This window comes from Phyllobates terribilis, unplaced genomic scaffold (genome assembly GCF_046119375.1).
Source record: "Phyllobates terribilis strain yellow unplaced genomic scaffold, ASM4611937v1 Scaffold_1__5_contigs__length_1240528914, whole genome shotgun sequence".
NCBI lineage: Eukaryota > Metazoa > Chordata > Amphibia > Anura > Dendrobatidae > Phyllobates > Phyllobates terribilis.
The window spans coordinates 322,126,539-322,142,057 of NW_027362761.1; the positions used below are offsets into that span (position 1 = coordinate 322,126,539).

The 15,519-nt window shown below is 42.6% G+C and overlaps 1 protein-coding gene across 11 annotated transcripts in view; it reads right to left on the reverse strand.

Annotated features, from left to right (window-relative positions):
• The window catches only part of FBRSL1 (fibrosin like 1), a 596,278-nt gene that overhangs the window by 495,443 nt on the left and 85,316 nt on the right, over positions 1-15,519 (reverse strand). The window contains exon 1 of one of the 11 annotated variants that reach the window (XM_073675922.1): positions 81-215. The exons of 9 other annotated variants lie outside the window; for them this stretch is intronic. The gene's annotated coding sequence lies outside the window, so the exon portion shown is untranslated. Of the gene's footprint in view, positions 1-30; positions 216-15,519 lie in introns of those variants that run through there. One more of the 11 variants, XM_073675913.1, reaches the window with a different exon arrangement.

Consider the following 15,519-nt stretch of genomic DNA (forward strand, 5'->3'; position numbering starts at 1 on the left):
AGGAGGAGGGGGAGGAAATGTTCTCCTCACTGAATTGTACAGTGCAGCAGAAAAAACCCCAAAGCAGATAAGTGACGTACTTCCGGCAGTCTGTAATTACCAGAGGAAGTCAGCCACTTTATTAGAGTTTAGATCTGGCTTCAGGCTTAACCCGTTGTGCGCAGATGGAGAGTAAGCAGGTAGTGAGCCAGCAGGCGGCCGCAGCCCGGTGCTAGAGGCGGGATCACTGGTCACATAGTAACAGCCAGTAATCGCGATACTGGGGGCACACGCGATCACAGGCTGCTGATACAGGCCAGGGACACCACATGGGGACCATACACAGGGGCCATACGCGGCTGCTCTGCCTCCTGTGCAATCCAGTACACACCCAGGGAGTGCTGCCAGTGATCAGCAGATCTCAAACATACACCTTTTTGTTACAACGCTGGCATCATTACTATGAGGTCTACACCTTATACTTTCCCATATGAGCAGCCCAAAGCCCTATCTGCCACATAAAGACACTGGTTTTCTCAGAACTCAATATTGTGAGATTCCTCTAGAAATATATGAATATATGGACTGACTGCACAGTATGTAGGAATATGCCTGTGACAAGTGGACTGGTAACAGCCAGCGAGCAATATAGCCATACATACAGAAGTGGTGTGTGGTACAAGGGAATCTCTTGCATCCTCAATTGGACACGATAATGGTTAAATCAGTATGGCTGCTGGGACCCCTGCCAATCACCTACATTGATGGCCTTGGTCCATTGTTCTTGGTCACAAAGTTGTGGCCAGGAGGAGCTGAATGGAGTGGCCGATCATGTATGTACAAGTCTATGCCCCTGACTAATAGTCCAGCACAGTGCTCAGCCATCTTCGCTATGCAACTCCTTCCTACTGCAGTTTGCCACCAAAGGAGAACTAGGGGCACAAATCACCAGTTCTGGTACCCACTGTCTAACATACACTGCTCAAAAAAATAAAGGGAACACTGAAATAACACATCCTAGATCTGAATGAATGAAATATTCTCATTGAATACTTTGTTCTGTACAAAGTTGAATGTGCGGACAACAAAATCACACAAAAATCATCAATGGAAATCAAATGTATTAACCAATGGAGGCCTGGATTTGGAGTCACCCCCAAAATTAAAGTGGAAAACACACTACAGGCAGATCCAACTTTGATGTAATGTCCTTAAAACAAGTCAAAATGAGGCTCAGTATTGTGTATGACCTCCCTACAATGCCTGGGCATGCTCCTGATGAGGTTACCAGTGTTGTGTGTAATGGTTACCAGTGTGATGTGTAATGGCCGCCCTCTGCTCTCCTGGTCTCACTGCAGAGCTGTGTGTGATTATACCTGACACATCTGCAGGCTCCTCTTAGCCTCCAGCTCACAGGCAGACAGGGCTGTAATATTGTTACAATACAGAAGAGCTCAAGAGCTGCAAAAAATGTGTTTGCGAGAAGCAAAATTTCAGTTCTCCCGTTCTGGGTTCGTTACTTGTCTCACTGGTAACTCCTCCTTCATGTATAATAAGCTCTGGAGGCAGCGTTATCTTCCAGGCAGCCTCCTCCCCAGAGCCTGGAAGAGGTCATTTACATAAAGTGATAAAAGATGATTTATCATCAACAAGGCATCTGATATGAGGCATACAGGTGTCACTCTCCCAAGCAGTATATAACCAGTATGTAACACCAGTGGTGTTTTAAGAGCGCTTATCTGTCCTTGCCTGACCCATCTATGCAGTCCAATTTTGCTGAAACAGGAACCATGTTTATACTGATGACTGCTACCAAAAAAATTAACCACAATGAGGTTTTCCATTCGAAGCACCATTTACATACGCTGCAGTTCAAGAAATAACAGTGGTCATCTTGGATATTTCTTGGATATTTTGTGAAATTGTTTAAAGTGGTTGTCCACTACACGGACAACCCTTTCTGAGTCTGAAATTTTTGTGTCACGCAATCCTAGCAACCAAACAGCGGCCACTTCACTCTCCCTTCCTTCAGATAAATCAGAATGGCAGAGAAAGTGAGAGAGCAGCTGTGGCTCTGACTTCCTCCGAATATCTGTTACATCTAAAGCAGGGAATACCAATGTCATGAAAGCCCAGGGAGATCTAGTTCTGATACCACTGGAACGGCACCCACACCATAGGGGAGTATAAGGCCACGTCCCCACTATCAGTATTTGGTCAGTATTTTTTCTCAGGAGCGGGAACCAAAACTAGGAGTGGGTGATAAATGCAGAAGTGGTGACGTGTTTCTATTATACTTTTCCTCTGATTGTTCCACTCCTGGTTTTGGCTTATAAATGCTGATGTAAAATACTGACCAAATACTGAACGTGTTCTAATTGTGAAAATCTGCACATAAAACTCAGCGTACCCGCAAGAGAAATTGACATGTTGTGGATTTAAAACACGCACTGCAGGTCAGTTTACGCTGTGTAAAAAAAAAAAGGAAGCACAAAGGGCATGAGATTTCTATAACTCCCATCCACATTGCTAGATCGGTAAGACCATGCGAATTTTGTGCTGCGAAAATATGCGAAGTCAAAAACTCATCGCGGGAACTTAACCATAGGCAGCAGATTTTCCACTCAAAAATCCGCACTTTGTGAATTTAGAATAAGGCTAAGTTACTACAATAAACTTTTAGTGAGTGTTTGATATTGCAGATTTTCTGCACCTATTATGTAAACTAAGTTACTTGTGTTTTTCATTGAGTTTTTGAGTGCGTTTTTATTGCATTTTTGAAGCTGCGTTTCTCTGGTTGGTGTGCAATGTTTTAAATAAAGCTGCTTTGTCTTTGATACTTCCCAGTATTTGGCTTTGATAAAACTTTACTGATGTAGTCTAGTGTGGATTACATGTGTTTTTAATGTTTTCCACTGCTAAAAAAAAAAAAAAAAGCATGTGTTTTTTCACAAGTAGATTTTAGACATCTAATGTAAGTCTATGGGGAAAATCTGCAAATAAAACTTAGGGTACTCGCAAATTAATTGACATGCTGCAGATTTGAAACACGCACCGCAGGTCAGGTTACACGTAGTACAAAAATAAGCACAGTGGGCATGAGATTCCTATAAGCCCCATCCACTTTGATGGAACTGTAAACGAAGGCAGCTTCGAAAACGCACTGTGGCTACACAGTCTGAATCCGGCTACCTGGTATGCATTGCACTGTTTCCCACCCAAGGACTGCGGCTTTTGTTTATTTTGATCAAATTTGTAGTTAAAATCAGGACGTAGTCAGACACAAGAATATTGGGGGCTTTTTTTGGTTCTGTTTAAAAACAGGATCAAGATTAATCCTATTTTATTGGTAAGAAACTAGCTTTTCAGCTAGCTGAAATATTCCCATACATAAAAGTTAGCCGACCAAGCTAAAATCGGTGAGCTCAGCCAACGATCTAATATGTATGGGAGTCACAGGACTCTTTTCTGACAGTAGACAATGGGGAAAAGAAAGATAAGACCGGGGATGTTGAAATCCATTAATGCCATTTTTTTTATTTATTTTTTTTTACTGCAGGACGGGTAATCGGTTCATCTAAAATGTCACCTTCAGTGACACAAAGGTGTAAGATTTGCTGAACATCCAAACAGTTGGAGAAAAGTCTGGAGATCTGCAGCATCTTCAGGAAAGAGAACCAAGGACAACAACTGGAAGGAGTTTGTATGTTCTCCCTGTGTTTGCGTGGGTTTCCTCCGGGAAATCCAGTGATTACCCACACTCCAAATACATACTGCTAGAGAATTTAGATTGTGAACCGCAATGGGGACAGTGATTATGTCTGTAAAACACTGCAGAATTCATGGTGGTATATAAGCGAGTAGAAAAAATAAATAAAACGACAGAGAATACAAGCAAGACACTTCAGGTTTACAAAACTCCAAAGAAAAGGAGAGTTTCCTTAAAGGCAGCCTGTCATGTCCAATAATGCTATTAACCTGCAGATATAGGGTTAATATGCAGGTTAATAGCGCTGTGAAGAAAATGAACTCTATTTCTCCTGGGAGCCGCTGGCTTTCAGTCATGCAGGCGTAGCGGAGCAGCTACAGTCACAGCACTGAGAGCGACGGCTATAAGCACGTCCTGGCACTTTGACTGACAGCTGGCTGTGCAGTGCATCAGTACAGAGCCCACTGTCACTTACAGTACCCGGGCATGCTTACAGCGGCTGCTTACAATGCCACAAGCTATGACTGAAGCCGCGCCTGCATGACTAAAAGCCAGTGGGCCTCGGGAGAAATTAGGTTAATTTTCTTCGGGGTGCCGCATTTTTAGTACAGTGAGCAAGCACCTTCATAATAATATTAACCTGCAGATTAACCCTATATCTGACGCAGTGTGAACATACCTGTAAACTAGTACCTAAAGCAGCTCAAGCACAACAACCAATTGGGAAAATTAATTGTTCTCCATTTTTTTTTATTTGTAACCTACACCCACCCCTCATCAATGCCACTTGTATATCACTACAACATCAAGTGCATTCCGCAATTTTCCAACAGCAAACATCCCATCCACAAAAACACAAATTTCCGTTCAGTAATGTTACACATGCACTTCTGTTCCAAGAACATCCAGTAACATACCATTAACCCCTTTTATTGTTGTATTTCAGGTCAGGTCCAATATATTCATATATTTGATTTTAAATACTCCTACTTCCGTTTTTTTGCTATTGGCACTAGACTGCTGTCTGTAAAACATAACTGAACGTTCTGTGAAATGCTGGTAGATGTGTCACATTCTCACCTATTATGTCTAAAGGATTGAAACGTGTAATTGAAACACATAAATAATAAGCAATTTGCAAAGGACACCGAAGAAACAATAATAGTCTATTAGACATTGATAGTATGAATGAAATGTACATTCTCCCTTGCCAAATCAGTCCCACATTTCACAACAGAAAGTACATCTGGGGTTATATGCTGAAACCAATGGCTTTCCACAGTCATGTTCATTATGCATTACAATTCTAAGCAAATGCCAAGTGATCAGAGGCTGTAAAATGAGATGCATGATAAGAGATGCAAGCCTCTATCACAGAAAAGTACTGAGATTACTAGTGATGCCAAGGGAACCGTTAGCAATGCAATTTGTGCGGGTTTACAATGCATTACACATCCACAAGTTATAAACGTGCCTTTCTTCTGACCTGAGATTTCTAATAATTTCTTTCATTCTTGAAGTAGACTTATAAAATTTCCTATTCTGAAAACAGTGGATAAAGTGGAAAGTAATAAATTCAGGTCACTACAAGAAAGCAAAAATATGCTCCAAGCTAGTCAGCAAAGGCTGGACTATGAACTGATGTGGCAGCCCAGGCTCCTTCACATCTGCAACCAGACAAAGTGATCCACATATTATAAGAATTTACAATTACTAGATTAACCCAAATGTGTCATATTAAACTACGTTTTCTTTCTAAATTGACTTTAAAACATGTATTTATTTCTCAATGTATACAACATTCAAGTGAAAATATGCCAATTGGCACCAGGTAGCCTGAATATAAAGCACTACCTGTTGTGCCAGGCGGTATTGGCTACAATAGTGCAGAGAATTCCAGCTGGGATGTGCCCCACCGCAATCACTCCATCATCACATTACTGTGTAGCAAAGGCCTAGAAAGGTCATTTAACAAAATATTTCTATACATATATTAACGTTCAAGAGCATTTATCTCTAGAAGATAAAAAAGCACCAACACATTTTAAATCCATATAATTTTTTTTGCTATGTAAAGTTATATATTTTAACATAATTTATAACTCCAAGTATCTTTTCATGGCAATCATAGTACAACATAGTACCAAATGACTGGCTTACTCAATGAAATAAATTAGTCTAGGTGACAATACCTGGCAGTGATTTTCAGGGAGTCCATGTATAACATTACAATCAGGAACTTTAATTTCATGTCAGGAAAGCCCCGTAATTTTGTCTTGTGACTTGTATAATTAAAAGTGTAGAGAGCTCTATGTGGAATATGTATCAGCAATAAGAAGCCAAGAAACATAGCAAATCAGCAAGGATGTACCAACAAAGGATTTTTTTTATCACCTTAGTAAAGGTAAAATAATAAAGCTATGATTGCTATTCTGTACATGAAAAGTTGCTCTTCATATGAAGCAGAGGGACAAATAGAGTCTTTAAATGAGGGGAGTTAATGATCTACTGAGACAAGTGTATGTCAGCTGACATTTGATTATGCGTGCTTCATCTCTCAATGACCCGGCAATCGTCCCGGAAAATGACACCGTCTGAATCTTGAAGTAAACCAACTAGGCTTGTTTACAGTTTCTCCAGTTACAGTGCAATGCTGTGCTCTGTGCTCCATTCCTCAAGTGCTACAATTCTCTGTGCTAAACACAAATAATATTCTTATAATAAACAGGAACGACAGTTGTCTACAAAACATTTAATCCTAATTATTAGAGCAGTTTCAGCTGGTACAGTATCACTTCTACACAAATGGAAATTCAGACAAATCACTGGGAGGAACCTAGTGTGTTTCTCAAATAAACGCAGCTTTATTCACAAGATGGTTTCTTTTTCACATACATTTAGGGAAAGCTACAAAAGCTTCCTCGAAACCTACCGTATATTCCGGACTATAAGACGACTGGGTGTATAACACGACCCCCAACTTTTCCAGTTAAAATATAGAGTTTGGGATATACCCGCCGTATAAGACTACCCCTCTTCTAACGCACATACGGTAAAAATTAAAAAAAATAAATAATCAGATTTGATTTCAATATGGTAATTTTAAAGTGATGAACCTTACCGGCGATTGGCTGGTTGTTGTATACAAATCCTGCTTGGATTGGTCAGCTCTCCCTGCCTGCCCAGCCCTCCCTGTCTCCAAGACTATCAGAGCGGTAGCACATCCCTCTGGCCCAACCTTGTATCCTATTACCGGTACCTCCTTCTCGGCCTATCTGATCTCGCTCCTGAGGACTGCAGTGTCGAGGTGAGGGATCGCCCCACCGGGAAAGTGTAAGTGAAGCAAGCTGCAGGCGTCCGGGACGCCCGGGGTATGGAAAAAAGAGAAAGAGCGGTGCTGTGCTGTGCTGTGCTCAGAAAAACACGCCTCTTTCACTCGTCTGGCCCGCCCTTGTATTACCTCCTTCTCTGCCTCTCAGATCTCGCACATGCACACCTGCGCCGCTTCACTGCAGTCCTCAGGAGCGAGAACAGAGAGGCAGAGAGGCAGAGAAGGAGGTACCGGTAATAGGATACAAGGGCGGGCCAGAGGGATGTGCTACCGTTCTGATAGTCTTGGAGACAGGGAGGGCTTATAAATTACCATAAATACCTTATTTTTCAGACTATAAGGCGCACCTAGGTTTTAGAGGAAGAAAATAGAAAAAAATATTTAAACAAAAAATGTGTTCACAATGTACTTTTAAAGGGGAGGGGGGTCTTCTGCCGACACTGGTATGGGGGTAATGTCCCCCAATTCTGACAATAATCCCCCATCCTGGTATATAAGCCCCCCTTCCTTTTATACGTGGCCCCCATCCCCATCCTGGTATGAATGGCACCCCTCATCCCTATCCTGGTAAGCATGGCACCCCTCATCCCTATCCTGGTATGCATGGCACCCCTCATCCCTATCCTGGTATGCATGGCACCCCTCATCCCTGTCCTGGTATGCATAGCACCCCTCATCTTTATCCTGCTATGTATGCCCCCTCATCCTTATCCTGGTATGCATGGTCCCCCTAATCCCCATCATGCTGCACATAAAAAAAATAAAAACTCCTACTCACCTTTCTTCTTTCCTCCAGCGCTGCGTCCTGTCTGCCTGCACTTATCTCGCCATGTGAGCCGCGCATGGCGTCACTATCTTGAACGGCTCACAAGGAGAGATCAGCTGCCGGAAGTCACTGCTCCCCACGCCGGGACTGTGTGCTCGGGGAGCAGTGACTTCATGCTCCTTAATAGCCGGCACACAGCGGGCTCCAACAGCTGCCAGGCGATCGCATGTGCCCGCTATTAAAGGGCGTGGAGGGAGGTTGAATATTCATGCCCTTTAACAGCGGGCACAGGAGATTCCAGCAGCAGCAGGAGCCACAGCGCGGCTACACTGTGTGCTGCTATTAAGGAGCATGAATATTCAGTGCTCCCCATGCCCAATGGAGCAGTGAATATTCATTTTCTTTAGCAGCGGGGACAGTGTAGGCTGCCTCCTGTGCCCCGCTCCTCCGCGGCTACCGCTCCCTCCACACATCATATATATATATACCCCCTCCCCCCCAACATTCAGACTATAAGGGTATATGCCCTATAAGATGACACCCGGAGTATAAGACGACTCCTGACTTTTGAGAAGATTTTCAGGGGTTAAAAAGTCATCTTATACGCCGGAAAATACGGTAATAACTTATTTTATGGAGACCACTATTTGCCACAGAAGCATGCAACTCTACATGAAATGTAGTCAACAGCATGTACTCACTGCACTACATACTCCTTCCTATGTATGCCTCCCTGCACACAGGGACTAACGGCCCTCATACACAATAGATTAACATCTTTACCACCATGGGTTTTTGCGTTTTCGTTTTTTGCCCCTCTTCTTCCCAGAGCCATAATTTTTTTTTATTTTTCTGGCAACATGGCCATGTGAGGGCTTGTTTTTTGCGGGACGAGTTGTACTTTTAAACGACATCATTGATTTTACCATATCGTGTACTGGAAAACAGGAAAAAAATTCAAAGTACGGTAAAATTGCAAAAAAAGTGCAATTTCACAATTTTTTTTTTACCATGTTCACTAAATGCTAAAACTGACCAGCCATTATGAATCTCCAGGTCATTACAAGTTCGTAGATACTAAACATGTATAGGTTCTTTTTTTTTTAATTTAAAGAGGTTGTCCACTACTACACTGTGTTCCAACTTATTATGCAAATAATATTTTCTCAGATTTTCCCAAATTACCTATATGAATTGCAGTCATTGTAATTTTCCAGTCAAATAACTATTAGAGTACAATTGAAAGGTTTTTGTACAAACTGCCTATGATAACAATATAAGGCTGCCATGGTTCTCGCCAATGAGAGTTCTGTTTACACAGGATGATGCACTGCCCAGAATGATGGGGGTTTTTTTGTGCTGCGCAAAACATCATTTTAACTGATGAACAAGCGTGTTGCTTGTTCATCAGGTTATCAGCAATCCGTTTATACTGAAGCATAATTGTGAAATCAGCGTTTTGTTCATGATTACCTGTCAGTGTAAATGCAGCTTAAGGTACATGGGCACCTTAAACTATTTAATCGTTGTCTGTGCTCTAATTTTTAAAATTTGTCCCTGCTCATTCTTTCACTGTTTAAATGGACAACAGAGATTATATACTAATTCTGATAGCAGGAAGAGACGAGGATGGAATTTGACAAACCATAATATTGTTGCAATGAGAACTGCATCACTAGCCTTATGCTGTTGATTTTTTGGGGGAAAGTATCAGACTTATTGACACAGTGGACAAACAATAGCCACAAAAGCATATTATAAGAGGTGATAGTAACTATAATCAACTGCTTTTTATAAAGCGATAAAATTAATATTGTGCAGAATTAAAGGGGCAGCCCAAAACCAAAGATGAATTTCATACTAAATGTCTATTTAATGCAATCTAATCACTTTTCTTGCACACTTCAATTAAAAATGCCCTATTGTTTTTTTTCTAACTTCCTGTCTGCTTGTTTTGTTTTTTTACTTCCAATGACGTTTCGTTGAGAATTCCAGTTCATTTTGAGATACTCACACTGGACGTCATCAGGGGGTAGAGGCTGCGGTCACTGCCACAATTGCTTTCCCTACCTTTTAAACGAAGCGTAATCAGTGACTTCTGTTTCAGGGACTGGACTAGTCACTGCTCACTGCTTTGTCTCCTTACGATTTCCACTGACAGTGCACTCGCTGGCTCGTCACTTCTCTTTAAAGCCAGCAAGCGAGCGCACTGTCACTGTGCATTCAGAGGAATAAAGTGCAGGGGAGCTCATAGTGAGTATGTCTCAGAATTTACAACAGACACTATCAGTAGAGCAGGGACTAACCCAACCCCTAAAACAGACGTCGCTGATGCTGCTTTGTTTCAGTGAGGGTGCAGAGGCTGCAGCAGTGACCACAACCTCGGCCCTCTGACTGACAATGTCCTGTGTGAGTATTCCAAAATGCACTGGAAATTCTCAAACAAAATGCCGTTGGAGGTTAAAAAAAAGACAGGAAGTCAGACTGGCGAGGGTATATTAGGGAATTTTTAATTGAAGTATATTAAAAAAAAAAAAAAAAAAAAAAGAGATTAGATTATTACATCAATTAGATAGCCATTTAGTATGAAATTCACCTTTGGTTTTGAACCGCCCCTTTAAGTTCAACCAACTGCTTCAGTCCTCCACAGCAGTGCCAGTTTCTCATGTGGCCCCTTGAGAAAATTAATTGCTCACCCCTGCTATAGACTATAACAGGTATATGTGCTATCTGTGAAAAAAATGGATAGCACCCATACAAAAAAACTGATGTCTGCTGATGTCACATTCTTAGTATGACAAGTTAGAATTCATTCAGAGACCCTCCTGCAGAGACCCTCATTTTACACTGCAGATATTCTCTGCAGCGTGTGGATTAGATTTAGAAACAGACGAGAAATCTGTTGCATATAAACCAATGTGAACATACCGTAAAACCAAAGATGTGGAGTCAGGAGTCAATAGCATTATACCAACTCCAGCTCTAAAAAAAAATATTCAAAAATATCTATTTATTAATATAGGTTACGGTAATTAATTTATTATCCTTCATCTGATATTAAACAAGTTTACAAATGTTAATAATGCCAATACATTTTATAGTCAACCTAAGGCCCCCATGAATCAAAATACAGTGATAGTGAGGTTACCCTTTCTTACAGTAAATTTGTCATTGGAGTGTGGCAAGATGGAGGAGTTGGAAGCTTGGCTTAGCGACAACACAGCAACTGTAAAGCTGTACTTTTTCTACCAGGAAATCAATACAGCATTTTTCTTTTATCAAATACTCTTAAGGCTAAAATTAAAATAAAGGAAAAAGGATAATTGTGTAATTTAGAAGTTAGTAAAATGTAACTTCTTGTGGTCAGATAATCAGATCGCAATTCTATTACAGCAGTGGTCCTCAACCTTTCTTACCTTGAGATCCACAATCAGCTCTCCCACTCCACCCAATAGTGATACCCAGAGCCCCCATTGCCAGTATAATGACAGCCAAAGCTTCTGCTTAGAAAGCACAGAGACCTTGTGCCCACTTCTCTTATAGGCAGTATACTTACATCCATAGTTACATTGGCTACGTGTTGTTTGCTTTTTCTTAATATCCAGCATATGCCACAATAAAGAAGAATTGTTTTATCCGGTGAGTACAGCAGTTTCAATATTCTTACTGAAGTATACTTACATCCAGCAGTTCCCACTTTAACTCCATTTGGTATTCCCACATCAATCACAATATTGTATCAAGCTTCAAGCATACCGTCCATCTGGCAGTATCATAGACCATGTCTCAGAACCCGCCTTCACTAGGTGAATAAGGCCAAAAATGATGTCTGACAGATCACACAGTGACCCCATCTGCATCACTACAGTCAATGGCCCCATAAGCCCGAATTCTGTTTTTCAGAGCTTCAGATTCAAGCACCGAAGAAGTCACTGACGTGAGGGTAAAACGCAAAGTGAACATAGCCTAAATCAATTCTCTTACACCCAACACCAGTATTTTCACATCCAAAACTGCTCTTCTGTGCAGGGCTACTCACAAAAGTCACAATTTGGAGACCTGCTCTTCATTGCGGTTTGCTAGACCTGGCGCTAATGCACTAAGCTGGCATACAGCCACAAGTCAAACATTGTAGGCCCGTGAGCCACATTTGGCTACAGAAACACAGGTTTGGGACCAATATACTATAGTATAGCAAAACTATGTTATTATTGTACAGATTATGAGAAAGCAGGCTGTTAAGAGTCAGCGAGCAAGCTAAAAGAGCTGTCAAGAGCTATGTGGGCAGGCAAGTGTAAAATCTACATTCAATATAACTGAAAAAAAAAGCTGGCGTCTCCAGTAAAATCTTGGCAACTTTATTACATTTACATTAATATCAGGTCATAAACAGGACAATATGCTTTAACACTAGAGCACTGCCTATTTGTGACCTGATTTTAATGTAAATGTAATAAAGTTGCCAAGATTTTACTGGAGACGCCAGCTTTTTTCCTGATATGTTGAATTCATTTGCCCAGGCTGAGGGGCTTTCTGGTTCTCCTATGCGATGGTGGATGCCTACAAAGGTGAGCTCATTCAGTTTTCTGCTTTTGAAAAATCTACATTAACTATACAGGCTGTCTCGGAAGAGATAAATCAATAGGTACATTGATAACCATAAATAAAAGGTTATTAAGTATGTGTTACTACTAAAATCTGTGAGGTTCAACCAGATAGGCTAGTCATCGCTCCCTTCATGTATCAATGACCTACTCTTGGTAAGTACTAACGACTAAAAACCATTAACAGCCCACAATGTCTTTTGTAAAATCTTTAACCCAACCATCTAGCAATCACAATTTGGCCCTTGTTGTACTTGCTCAGATAGTCACTCTTGTCCAAACCAAACTACATCCCTTCTTATTATTCACAGCAAGATTTCCTACCTAGAACCAACTTGCCCCTTTGTATTCACAGCAAAGGCCACTCCTAGCTGCCCACAAACACTAGTCACAGGAGGAAAGTCCCTCCTTCCCTTACAATAGTCACAACTGGATTTCCCCTAAGAAGTTTCGTCTCTCAGTAGTCACAAAAGGAGGCACCATTCCTTCCCCAGTTCTGTACTCCTATTGGGTGGTGCGCCTACTGGAGGCAGGAAGCTACATGCAAATTGACTTATGGTGGCTGCTATATGTAGCTTCCTCCATGCGTCTTTGCAAATTTTCTAGACTACTGGTCTATTAGGGCATATAGATTGCATAGGGGGCATCCTTCATTTATCACTTATCATCTGAATGGTCATCATGTAATACTAAAAAACTATCTTCATGGAAAATGCATGGCATGACAACTAACAGCTCATTCTCTGGTATTTCATGTTCTAAATCACACGTCAAACTCTGGCCCACAGGGTGATTATATTTGGCCCGCAACACCAGAACCACCACCCCTATGTGGGGCCCATTATTCTGTATGGAGGACTATGTGGGGCCCATTATTCTGTATGGAGGACTATGTGGGGCCCATTATTCTGTATGGAGGACTATGTGGGGCCCATTATTCTGTATGGAGGACTATGTGGGGCCCATTATTCTGTATGGAGGACTATGTGGGGCCCATTATTCTGTATGGAGGACTATGTGGGGCCCATTATTCTGTATGGAGGACTATGTGGGGCCCATTATTCTGTATGGAGGACTATGTGGGGCCCATTATTCTGTATGGAGGACTATGTGGGGCCCATTATTCTGTATGGAGGACTATGTGGGGCCCATTATTCTGTATGGAGGACTATGTGGGGCCCATTATTCTGTATGGAGGACTATGTGGGGCCCATTATTCTGTATGGAGGACTATGTGGGGCCCATTATTCTGTATGGAGCACTGTGTGGGGCCCATTATACTGCATGGAGGACTGTGTGGGGCCCATTGTACTGTATGGAGGACTGTGTGGGGCCCATTATAGTGTATGGAGGACTGTGTGGGGCCCATTATAGTGTATGGAGGACGGTGTGGGGCCCATTATTCTGTATGGAGGACTATGTGGGGCCCATTATTCTGTATGGAGGACTATGTGGGGCCCATTATTCTGTATGGAGGACTATGTGGGGCCCATTATTCTGTATGGAGCACTGTGTGGGGCCCATTATACTGCATGGAGGACTGTGTGGGGCCCATTATAGTGTATGGAGGACTGTGTGGGGCCCATTATACTGTATGAAGGACTATGTAGGGCCCATTATTCTGTATGGAGCGCTATGTGGGGCCCATTATTCTGTATGGAGGACTGTGTGGGGCCCATTATACTGTATGGAGGACTGTGTGGGGCCCATTATACTGTATGGAGGACTGCGTGGGGCCCATTATACTGTATGGAGGACTGCGTGGGGCCCATTATACTCTATGGAGGACTGTGTGGGGCCCATTATACTCTATGGAGGACTGTGTGGGGCCCATTATTCTGTATGGAGGACTATGTGGGGCCCATTATTCTGTATGGAGGACTATGTGGGGCCCATTATTCTGTATGGAGGATTTTGTGGGGCCCATTATTCTGTATGGGAGGGACTATGGGGGCCCATTATTCTGTATGGAGGACTATGTGGGGCCCATTATTCTGTATGGAGGACTATGTGGGGCCCATTATTCTGTATGGAGGACTATGTGGGGCCCATTATTCTGTATGGAGGACTATGTGGGGCCCATTATTCTGTATGGAGGACTATGTGGGGCCCATTATTCTGTATGGAGGACTATGTGGGGCCCATTATTCTGTATGGAGGACTATGTGGGGCCCATTATTCTGTATGGAGGACTATGTGGGCCCATTATTCTGTATGGAGGACTATGTGGGGCCCATTATTCTGTATGGAGGACTATGTGGGGCCCATTATTCTGTATGGAGGACTATGTGGGGCCCATTATTCTGTATGGAGCACTGTGTGGGGCCCATTATTCTGTATGGAGCACTGTGTGGGGCCCATTATACTGTATGGAGGACTGTGTGGGGCCCATTATAGTGTATGGAGGACTGTGTGGGGCCCATTATAGTGTATGGAGGACGGTGTGTGGCCCATTATTCTGTATGGAGGACTATGTGAGGCCCATTATTCTGTATGGAGGACTATGTGGGGCCCATTATTCTGTATGGAGGACTATGTGGGGCCCATTATTCTGTATGGAGGACTGTGTGGGGCCCATTATACTGTATGGAGGACTGTGTGGGGCCCATTATACTGTATGGAGGACTGCGTGGGGCCCATTATACTGTATGGAGGACTGTGTGTTGCCCATTATACTGTATGGAGGACTATGTAGGGCCCATTATTCTGTATGGAGGACTATGTAGGGCCCATTATTCTGTATGGAGGACTATGTGGTACCCATTCTGTATGGAGCGCTATGTGAGGCCCATTATACTGTATGGAGGACTGTGTGGGGCCCATTATACTGTATGGAGGACTGTGTGGGGCCCATTATACTGTATGGAGGACTGTGTGGGGCCCATTATACTGTATGGAGGACTGTGTGGGGCCCATTATACTGTATGGAGGACTGTGTGGGGCCCATTATACTGTATGAAGGACTATGTAGGGCCCATTATTCTGTATGGAGGACTATGTGGTACCCATTCTGTATGGAGCGCTATGCGGGGCCCATTATTCTGTATGGAGGACTGTGTGGGGCCCATTATACTGTATGGAGTACTGTGTGGGGCCCATTATACTGTATGGAGGACTGTGTGGGGGCCCA